At 42.5% G+C, this 11708-nt stretch overlaps 1 protein-coding gene across 6 annotated transcripts in view; it reads left to right on the top strand.

Annotated features, from left to right (window-relative positions):
* The first annotated feature begins 1787 nt into the window (after nt 1–1787).
* LOC120955167 (vascular endothelial growth factor receptor 1) overlaps nt 1788–11708 on the top strand; it is a 29360-nt gene continuing 19439 nt past the window's right edge. For 5 of the 6 annotated variants that reach the window (XM_040375741.2, XM_040375744.2, XM_040375745.2 and 2 more), the window contains exon 1: nt 1788–1953. The gene's annotated coding sequence lies outside the window, so the exon portion shown is untranslated. The other variant, XM_040375740.2, reaches the window with a different exon arrangement.

Genomic DNA, 11708 nt, shown 5'->3' with positions numbered 1-11708 from the left:
AAAATTCACTCTCCAAAATGAAAATATCCAAAAATTCGGAAGTGATGTTTGGTTTTCAATCATTAATGAACTTTAACAACAAGTTTTTGCAAAATATTCAGACATAACATGAAAGTATGACAAAAAACCTTTCCAATGACACATTAATTATCAAAATCTAACCATCATATACTAAAATATGATGGTTTATGTTCAGTCGAAAAATAGCTCAAATTTGGGACAAAAAACACAAAGTTTACACTTTGATGGCCTATATCTCAGTAAGTTTAAGATAAAAACGTGAAATATTTTGGTTTCAACTAAGTTTAAGTATTTATTTTAAGAAAATGATTATGGTGTTAACCTGCGATGAAGTTGGTTTTTCGATTTTTATACAGGCGTTTGCCCAATGTGCACTGGTCAACTGCCAGGGGACGACAGTGTGTCACGCACTATCGCACTATACTAAAATCGCGTATCTCCGAATCCGCGTGACTCGAGAACCGTATAACTCGAGAATCGTATAACAGACTGTGTACGTTTAGATATAGTTGGTTTTGGCGCAACACCAACGACCATTATTCAAATCTCACTTGCTTGAGTTCTGATGGTGCACATTAGAGTTTAATGAACGCATAACTTGTCAATGAGATGCAGTACAGAGGGAAGGAGAAAGCTACCAAAGCGAAGAAAGCTCCAACTGGCTGGGTATCAGATGGGCCGCACCAGCTTTTTTGCTATTTTTACAGTGCATTATTCGTTTGGCGTCTGCTAAACGCAGTCTTTTTAGATTCTTTTTAGGTTGAGAGCTTGCACCGTTTAGAACCCGTTTAGTGGATTTGTGGCACTTGGGACATGTCTATAGCTTGAACAGGTATTATTGCTTGAACGGCTACTATCATTTAACTCCACGAGTGAGCGTGATGATTTGAACAGAATTAAAAAATTATTCGAAAGTTACACTGAATATCTTTATGAGTGTTTTAAATTCGCTCCACCTTGCGTAAAGGTTTCAGGTACGAGGGTGTTCAATAGCTCAAATAACTGATGTTGCTGAGACGGCTTGTGGACTTAGACTAAACTTAATTTTATAATTATTCTTACACTATCCTTCTTCTATTTGGCGTAACGTCCTACACGGACATGCCGGTCTATACAAACATTCGAGACTTAATTCATTACCACGTAGCCGGAGAGTCAATCCTTGCTATGGTGGGACGGTCCATTCTGGTCTTAAACCCATCACGGGCATGTTATTGAGTCGTTGGAGTTGACGACTGTACCACGGGACCGCCCCACGGAACACTATCCTATTTCATCCTAATGCTATCACTAACACTAGTATGTACATACTTAGGCCACACTCTAGGCGTGAACAGAAAGGATTCTAACGCCGTATACGTTTTATCTTTCCACAGTATAAGTGCTTAAGTTTATTTGCTTATTTATTTGTCTAATTAGGACACCTTTAAGCTTCAAACATATTTAATAAAACAAAACAATACGCTCGCTTGGCTTTATCGCAATTGATTACAAAAAAAGTTTGAATATAAGATTACAAAAAAAGCAGCTTGGGAGCATTATTTAAAATCATATGCGACATTTCGGATGTAAGAAAGGTAATTACCAATTATTTGATAAAATAAAAGAAGTTACGTTACCAGCGTTAATTTCTGTATATATTAAGAATCTATATCCTATGCAGAAACTATGCTTCCAAACCATCCAACGCACCCTGCAATCATGCGGCGCAAGTTCATTCGTTCATCCACCGTTCGCCCTCGGCAGCCCGAAGTACGCCAACCTTCGACCAGTTCATTTGTGCACCGACCGCCGAAGCAGTGAGTCGCACGTTTCACCGTCCCGACAGAACTAATACCGGGCCGGTAGCTATTTCTGTGTCTTCAAGAAACTACTACTACTCCCTCGTGTTGCGCTTTGCGCTGCATTATCAACAGTGCATTATTTGTGATTGTAAGTGTATGTGTGTGTGTGAGGCAAAGTGTTTGTTTTGTGTTTGATTTGTAGCGATATTGCTTCCCTCGATTGTGCACCAAGTCACACAGGGCGCGCCTTGCGTTACGCGGCTTGGCGCAGCTTGCAGCACAGATTAACTGTGCTCACGTGTCCATAAGTGAAGCATCTTAACAACGGGTGCGACGTAAGAGAAGGTACCCGACTACTTAACCGTGCACTAACCAGTGCATAGTGAATGCGTATTCTAAGTACAAATGTCACCCCCCGAAATAAACGGTTTGCGTACTATGTTAGAGCGTGCGGATCTCCAACTGTGCTGGATCGCGGGCAAAGTTGATGGAGGTGGTTGACAGCCACGTTTTCCCTCTGCCCGAAACCTTACCCCCTCCCTTGCGCTATAACTACGCATCATCAGCTCAGGGACAGGGAAGCGGCCACGGAAAGCCAGTGCTACGCCGGACGGGCGCAAGTGGTCGCGGGAGTTTTGAGTGTATGCACAACAACAACCAACAAGGGTGCAGGGTTGGCGCGAATATCGCTATCGTGAATATGTGTGTGATCGGCGATGGGGCCGCCTTTAAACTCGATCGTCGCCTCAGTCGTTACAACGACGCCGTCTTGGCCTTCTTGGTTGTTGTCATGGTTGTTGTTGGTGCCGCTGCTGCTGCCATTGCTTGTTTGCTGCGTTAGCAGCACAAACGCAACGTGGTGAAGTTGTGCGCCGAAACGAAACGCAAAACCCACCGTGGACGACCATGCGTCCACCCTTACCGGCCAACCCTTGCGTGTAGAGTGTGTGTGTGTGTGTGTGCGCGCGTTGGAAGAATGTGCTGATCGGGATGGGGTTTCTGTTTTCGCCTTTTCCTTTTGGGCCACAGAATATGATGCACAGTGAAAGATAAATTGTTTATTTCGCCAAATTTATCGTCGTCGTGTCGTGCCGCTTCTTCTGTTTTTTTTTTTTGTTGCGTGTGTGTGCTCTTTGCGTTACTGTTTGCCGGTAGATGGCAGTAAAAGCAACCCCACGTTTAGTACGTTGGTGCGGTTTTTGTGGCGAACGTGTGTGATCCGTAAGTGTGCGCGCCCGAGAACGGTGTGTGAGTGTGATCGTGGAGCTACGATCAAGTTTGTGAACCTCGCTGCAAAGAGTTTGCAAAGATCGAAGTGCGAATCAAACGGTGCTAAAGTGGTAAAGTAGCTAAAGATCAGTTGGTAAAGAGGTGGAGAAAACTAGCCGATAATGGATCTTGCTGCGTGCTGTCGATCATCTTCCAGATCAACAACTCTGGCTCTACCGTCCCCATCATCATTGTTTCGGAATAGTGACGCAATGGTTATGCTCTATGCTTCATCTTCCATCCTTACCCTCCCTAAAAAAAACCCACACAAACACACATACACATTAAAAAAACGTTTCCAGAGCATCAGGTTTGATGAACCGGTTTTTGAATCACGTTCTGGTGGATGCTGCCGGTAGTTCCTGTTTTTTATTATTTTTTTTTTTCGGGAAGGGCAATGTTCGAAAAAGATTATTCCCGAAAAAAAAATGAAAGAGAGAACGAGAAAGAACTGAAGAAAAATGGGGCAAAATGTTTCCTGCCACCACTCCATAGAGACGAGAGTGTGCCAGGAATTCGCGATCGCTTGATCGTGTGGAGGTGTTGATCGCCCTCCATCGTGATATTTAGTTATTTTTGGGAGAATGTTTGCTTTTACGACAACTTCCCTGTGCTGTTGAAACACTCAAATGATCTTCTTTGAGGTTCTGTTATTTAAAAACAATCTGAAAGAAAAAAGGAAACAGTAGCGCGTGGAGTGGAGTGAACGATCGGTTCGATGCGTGGCCACTTATAGAATGGTGCGAAGGTGGTTTTTCACACCCAGTGGGAGTAATTTTTTTATGTTTACACACACTCACACATTCGTTGGATGGTTTTATGCTGGCGACAGGTGGAATTTTCCAATCCACAAAACTCCCAAAACGAACGAGTTTGCTCAACAAAACGCTCTACGCGACGCAAAACTGAGCAAACGTGTACGTGTTGAAGTTTTTGTTCGCGCTAGTTTTGTAAATCATGCGCGTAACTTTGTTTGACACTTTGGCGCGGAGCTTGTTCGGTCACCTCGTCGTGTGTAAGTTTTCATTGTGCTCCAAACCCCTGTTTATTGTTGTAGTACCCTCATTTTTTCCTCTTCAAACAATAAATAAAAAGCGTACCCAACTTCCCCAATTGGCCTATCGGGACTTTGGCTGAAGAAAAAACATACGATTGAAGACAAACCGCACCGTCGACACGCTGAAACTGTGTGAGCTAATGCAACAAAACACGGCACGGTCAATATTTAAACAAGCACAACCAACCAGCCACGTACCGGCTGATAGAAAAACGTCCGGTTGACGAGTTGAAGAATATGAGCTCGAAATGCAGCACATATATTGAACTTTACGCGTGTCGTTTTGTGAAGCTATAAGCTCAGCCATCGACACATGGACCCTGCTGCTGGCAGAGGAAAGGAACTTTTTTTCTCTTTCTCAACTGTCCACTTTCTAGCTTTCTAACTTTTGAATAGACCCACGCTATGTGTCTCCAACACCCAGCCATGGCCAGTTGCACAGATTATCAATTCTACAGTTTTCCGTTCTGTTCTAAGAAGTTTCGCTTTTCTCTCTATTTCTTTATTCCAACGTTTGTCTGTGTCGTTTGCATCTTACCCGTGAACTTCTAGCCAGAAGTGCGACAACCCTTTCGGACAACGGGAAACTCGTGCCTATCGTACGTAACGTAGCCGGGTTGTGTATCGTGCGAGATAAACCGTTCGCCAGAGTGTGTAGAACTTGATGATAAATCGTACACAGCGCGATTGGAAGAGCAAACGAACGCAGGGGGAAAAGAATGTAAACGATAACACAGCAATATAAAAGTTTTAACACATATGGCATATTATGGGCAGGGAAAGTAAATGAACCAAGCACCAAGCCAAGTGTTGTGCCGCTGCGGACTAACGGTCCCTAACGAATTGAGATATGATAAAGCACGGAAATTGTATGCTTGTTGGAACGGTTTCTATTTACATGTGTTTGCTTGTTTTTATATGATCTTGATGTTTCAAAAGTTTTGCTAATTTATTTCAAGATTTCGTGTAAACTATGGTTTTTATACTTACATTTGGAAATATAGACATTTTTTTATCTTTTATTTGTTTTGTTCATTTGTGAATGAAACTATTGTTGAACATACTATTTTATGCTTTATTTTATTTACTCTTTTCTGCGATTCTCGCTAAAGATCAATTTTTTTTTTCTGATAGACTTTGGTCTGATTTTATTAATTTATGATATTCTACATATTATAGGGTTTCTCTAATGATTCCAACACCATAAGAATATATTGCAATTTTTTAACTACATTACAGCACGCTAATGCTAAATTCAATGTTCCTTGTCGGTGGCTACTTGGAGCTACGTTTAACAAACAATTGACAATCTTGACATAAGATTTCACGAATCAGATTTTAAACATCCGATTCTGAGCTGGATAGAGACATCCTGCATTTTGTGCTTAATTTTGCACAATTCATTTTGAGCTCTCTGGATCAGAGTACAGTATTTCCCCAAGTTATGCAAATAATGCGTTCCGGAGACTCAGATTTTGAAGTAAGTCGAATACCACGTTTTTCTGTCAAAATATAGTTGATAAATAGTGATTTCTGATTAAGAATTGTTCTCTTTTGCAATTAATTACTTATTGAAAACAATTCATGTTGAATTTTCGGTTAATTTTGAATGCAAACTTTTGGCGACAATACAATTTATTTTGGAGAAAATTTTGCTGGTATAACATATAAATTTTCAAAATGAAAAATTTACTCAACTCGGGCAAATACTGTAGTCACTTGCAATTATAACATAAAAAATAAATATAATTAAAAATAATTATATATTGCAAATGTTGTATGATAACCAAATTCAAAATATTTTCAATATCCCAAATAAGGAGACAATGTTGATCATGTTAATACATCTGACTCAATTGCTCCATGTTTGGTAGAACCATATGGTCTGCATGGTCAGCACGACTCATACCTTGAATGCTCAATGCCACCAAGACATCCAAACAAGCTTTTAGCATAGTACTTCTTTACTACCGTCAAACTTCCAAACGCGCCAGCTCACTCCACCTTGCCACAGGGGTTTTTTTTTGTCTGATCACATCCCCTACCCTTGGCCGGAAGAGATCCGCTTTGCACGTCGCAAAGTCCACTGGTCGGGGTTTCGGAAATCACACACACGTCATGCGTGCAGCGTGCGGATGAATCATCGAACCACAACGGGGCAAAATAAAAAAAAAGGTGAGCCCGCAACTGGTCTGCGATCACAACTACTCTCGCACGTCGTCAACTCAGCCAACTGTCCAGACCCGGCTCTCGCGCAGCTTCGATCGTACTTTGGGCGAAGGGATAGGCGATACTACACACCTGGGTCTCTGCGAGTTGTACAAACATTCAAACTTCATGCATTGTAATGCGTTGTAAAAGTGTTCACGAACACACATACACAGCAAGCTCAATCAGAATGAGTGTAACTGCGACCCCCTCTCTCGCTTGCTGGAATTACGATGGGGGAGTGGGGCGCACCTTTACAGCGCCACCGGACTGCGACGACGCAACTGCGACTTCTCCAGTTCCCATGAAATCTCCAGCAACCAATGTTTCAGTATGTTGAGAGTAAATTGACGAAAAAGTGGAATAAAAAACTGTCACCAAAGTGGGAAAGCCCCACAAATATTGTTTGACATTAGAGCCGTGTGGGTTCCAAGAATCGAATTGATGATCGTTAGTTTCCCGCTGCTCTGGTAATGTCCCACCACACATTCCGCCCGGAGCACTCTCATTGAACCGTGACGTCAATAGTGCACCATTGCACGGATGGTGCCCTCGTTTTGGCGGGAGAGTTCAATAGCGTTCAATTGATCGTCCCGTCGATCCCATCGATTAATTTCCGGCGCAACAGTCCGCTGCTGCTCCAACAAGGGTGCGAGAGCTGCATACAAGCGTTGCAGTTGCGTATAACTTCGGAAAAGCGAATAAGAACTCCATTTCACCAAACGAGCTTGAGAGTGTTGTTTACCAAAACCGAGCACAACGAGCGCCATTAGTGTTTTTGTTTATAAATGTTTGGTTTTTGTTCTTATTACCTCTTGGTCGGAATGCAGGCAGCGCACATTGCTTGTACAACCGAACGTGTGAAGGAATGAACGCATTGATAGACATTGTTGAGTTGGGTGTGGTTCGGGATGACATTAACCAGAACCCACTGGCCCGAAATTGGAAATTTGGGATTTTGGAACGTTTCTCCAGCGAGATCATACGTGTAAGTGAAGTCAAGCCAACTCAAAGAATCAACAACTCACTGCATGATCATCATCATTGATGCACCTGACATTTTAAATTTTATTTGCTTTTCTACTCCCTCTAGAGGTCTTAGAAGTAGAGAGCTACTAAGAAGCCCTTTTAGATCGACTGGTTTTGGTGCCAATGATCCACTGCTCAAAATGATTGATGTGTATAATAGGTTAGGGTTATCAGCAGATTTCAATCAATCCGTTAGTCAGCTGCGTCAGCATATTCAAGTTAGTTCTAGGTCCATAATTTAAACTTGTACACTGTAAGCATTAAGTTATTTAGGCATACTGCCCGATAACTTTGATTTAAATAAATAAATAAATAAATAAATCATCACCATCTTCGTCATCTTTCTCTCTCCATTGGCACGAATTGTGGCCCTATGTGTCATAAGACACTCTGACTCGATGCACACTTGCGCACGGCTGACGCACCACAGATACAGTGCCCAGACAGTTCCACATTCCAGTTAGCAAAGGTTGGCAGGTAGAATCGCGGCATGGAAAGTGCATCCAGCAGCAGCACTGGCAAACAGGCACGATCACTTCACCCAAGTATTGTGTTTCAATGGTGACCATGCTTGCAGAACCGGAAACCACAAACACGAAAGAGACAATAACAAAGTTACCGGGTGGGTTTAGGTTTCCGTTTCGGGCCCTCGTTTCGGGTGCCATCGTCAGCGAAACAGGTGACTCTGCCCTTTTCTTGCGAGCGCGTAGGCTACTCCAGCCAGAAAACCCACCCAGGCTTTAAATGTAAAAGCCATGCAAAAATGCAACCCACGCAGAGGTGTGTGTGTGTGAGATATACAGAGGATGGACAAGGGTGGGCTACTGTCATCACGGTTTGTTGGGTCGTATTCGTGCCTCAAGTGACGCGCTCTGCCCAAACACAGCGACACTTGCTAGACGGTGGATACGTGCGTAAGGACCGAAACGTTCCATGGGCAGAGCCATGCCGGCTTATCGTATCGGCACTGTCCATTGGACCCAAACGGCAAAGCGGCTCTTAAGTTCGCTTTATCTCTCCGTCTCCTCCGTCTCTTTCCCTTCTCTGCGACAACTGTGGTTTATTTTGTTAAGCCACTTGGCTGGTGGCGGTTGGGCGGATGCAGAGTGCGCGCGCATCGTAAAGGTGCAACGTGCTGCGCTTAAGGCAGTGTGGTTGGTTTAAGTGCAAAAGTGCTTGCAGTGCAAAAGCTCTCTACTACTACGAAGCAGGCTATTTTTATTTACTTTACTGGACAAATATTCACAATTCAAGGTGTGTGTTTTTTTTACTCAAAAGTGGATCAGAAAGGAAGTACCTCAGAAGAGGAGGGTTTTTTATTTACCTTTTCCGTGCAGTGAATAACACTTTCTGTTGCTTATTCAGCACACTAGCCGGCGATGATGTGTGTGTGTGAGTGTCTACTGGGAACTTTATTGGGCAATGTTACCTTAGACGGTTTACATGTGTTGCCCAAACTGATAAGAAATAGGCAAACACCGATTACGGTTGCGTTAATACGCGAACCATATCTGGCTGGCGACAAACGTGTTGCGTTATTAATATTGTGCTAATGGAATTTTGCGGTTTTAGGGGAGATGGAAGCAAAAAAATCAGCTAATATTATAACATGACACTGAAATTTATTCTATTTCGATTTCAACTCGAATCAAGAAAACTTATTTCACAGTTAAATTTTTCATACACCTCATAACAAAAAATATTTATCGTGACGTCAGCATGGCTTAACTAGAAGAATAAATTACGGCTTATTTATTACAGATCAAATGATGTAAATTTGCATAACTTTAGGCGCAGTCATTAATTTTACATTAGTATTTGGTGCTGAATTTTCACCTTTATCGTATGCTTCTTATTACATAAACTAAATTTAGAAAATTATAAATGTTAGCTTTTAAGATACACTGGGTGTCTAATATTTCTGATATTAAGATAGTTAAAAATGATCAATAGGTATAGAATTGTCTGCATTTAGGCGCATTCCGCTATGTAGTGTGATATATTCGTCTAAGCATCCACTGTCCTGACATGAGGTTTTATTTTATAAAAACATTATAATTGATTCTTCTACAAGGGAGGATTATATTCTTAATCAAACTGTACTCATTTCTGCACAAGGTTGAGGAAGAAAAATAATCCGATGTTTGTAATTGTTTTTATATTATTTATATTTTTTTACACTCATAAACAGCTACATGTACAATTCAATGGTAATAAACCAATAAAATTGCTAATAAATAAGTTTTATGTTTACATAACGATGAACTATTGTGCCTTTTCGTTTTGCACAGTTGGATTGCAATGTGGGACAAGTGATAACCGTTGGCGATAACGTTCATTGATAGAAATCGAACCCGGTCTGACGGGTTGCTTTCAAAACAATGGCCATTGCCATTGATTCGCTCTGGTTGGTCGGGTTGGCAGATGGAGCTGGAAGATCTAAAAATAAATCCCCAACTGTAATGCATTATTAATGTGTGAACATTTCCATCCAAACAGTTTTGCCATTTCCAACACTGGAAGTGCACGTTCAAGAGTGCACTGTTGATGCAAATATGGATTCAAAATAGTGCAATAAAATGGGCAAATTATGTTCTATTAGGTTTCTTGTTAGTCAAATAATATGTATGTATCCATAAACATCGCAAAATTCACTTATCCTATAAAGAAAGTGAAGCAGAACTAACGAAAAATGCACAATCAAATGAAAAAAAATCCCTCAAAAGCAACTCCCAATTTGCATGTGCCACACACTTCTCCAGCAAACCTCCGCAACAACGGCTCTGGAATTCAATTGAATGCATCGAAAAAATCTGCATGGAATTCCACTAATATATTCCACAAATGTAACACCGCACAGCCAACCAGCGCTATGGCTTCATTCGCCATTCGTGTCTTATTGCTTTCTTTTACGGTTTTATTTCAGCTCCCATTTATTGCTGGCATCCTTCGTGCTGTAACTCAGACCCCCCCGGTTGAAGCATTAGTCTCACTAGTTGGCATTTCGGGCTATACCCATTCAGGAAGCTCGCGACTAGGACTGTAATCAGTGAGACGTGCTAAAACTTTTAAAAACATTTCACCGTGCTTCTTCCGAACGAGACAATTGGGTGATTCATGAAGCTTCCGTTCGGTGGTTTGACTTACTGACTCCAAATTCTCCCGGTCGAGTCCAGCAACGGATGAGTTTAGTTCAGCGGACGCACCGGCACCGGTTTATGGTTTTTTGTACGCGTTGGTGTGAAAGCAAGCTGCAAGTGTAACGTGCCTTAATGCGCCTCAGTTGAACTTTAACCTCCCCGCTCAATGGATCAAATATTCTTAGAAACCACCCCTAGACGCTCGGAATGGGTGCGCTACAACAATTTGTTTCATTAACGCTTCGTTAGAACTAGGTTACAGGGCTACAGACCTTCTCCTCACCATTGCTATCTAGTGAGAAGTGTTCGTGGGGGGTGACTAGTAGGGGTTTTCGCGGTACTAAAAACCCATCACACATGAAAAATTCCGGAAGGTGACAAGAAAACACGCACAACTGCGTTTGTGTGTGTAAGTGTGTGTTGACAAAACACACATTCGGAAACGAGCACGATTCTGGCCGCATATTTGCACCACATGTGCCCGGTTGTTAACGATCATGCAAACAACAACCACTGCCGCCAAACGATGATTCGCGCGCATACTTTTACTTCGGCGTGGTCTCTATAGGACGGTACGCCGAGGTGGCGCTCCTGCCGCTGCTGCTGTTGCCTTCCCCATGGACACCCATATGTTGTGAGTTTGTGGCGTTAATTTACTCCCGTAGCACACAAACACACAAGTGTGATGGTGGTGATGATGATGTCATCATTATCATCACTGTCCAAGTGGCCAAAGAGGCATTTTGCTTCCCATTTTAAGCGCCCATTCAACCAAACCCTACGGCTGGATGCGGTCATCTTAAGGATGTCTCGCCACACGAGAAAGGAAAGGAAAACAAGGATTGGAAGCGATCTGGCCAGGTCCGGCACAGTCGCTAGGGGAGAATGGTAGACAAGAGAGGTCACGACACACTAGTTTAACGCCACTGGCAGGGAGATGGGAAGGCAAACCACTGATATAGACCACTTGGGAGATGGTGCTTCAGCTCCGAAGCCCGGTACGAATGCGCGTGTGTTGTTAAATCACTTGAAATTGGTTCTGCCAGCTGTCGGCAGTGGAGGGAGGAGATGTGTTGACCACCGCGGATAAGGGGCGCTTCTACTGTCGTGGGGTTTAAAATGCAGTTTAACGAAAGAGAAATATTAAAATGGGCTTTAAATAGGATCTTGTATGATTGTCAGTCACCTTGTATGTTTAAA

Source organism: Anopheles coluzzii, chromosome 3 (genome assembly GCF_943734685.1).
Source record: "Anopheles coluzzii chromosome 3, AcolN3, whole genome shotgun sequence".
NCBI lineage: Eukaryota > Metazoa > Arthropoda > Insecta > Diptera > Culicidae > Anopheles > Anopheles coluzzii.
Note: the sequence above shows the minus strand (reverse complement) of the source record. Positions and strands in the feature narration are given on the sequence as shown.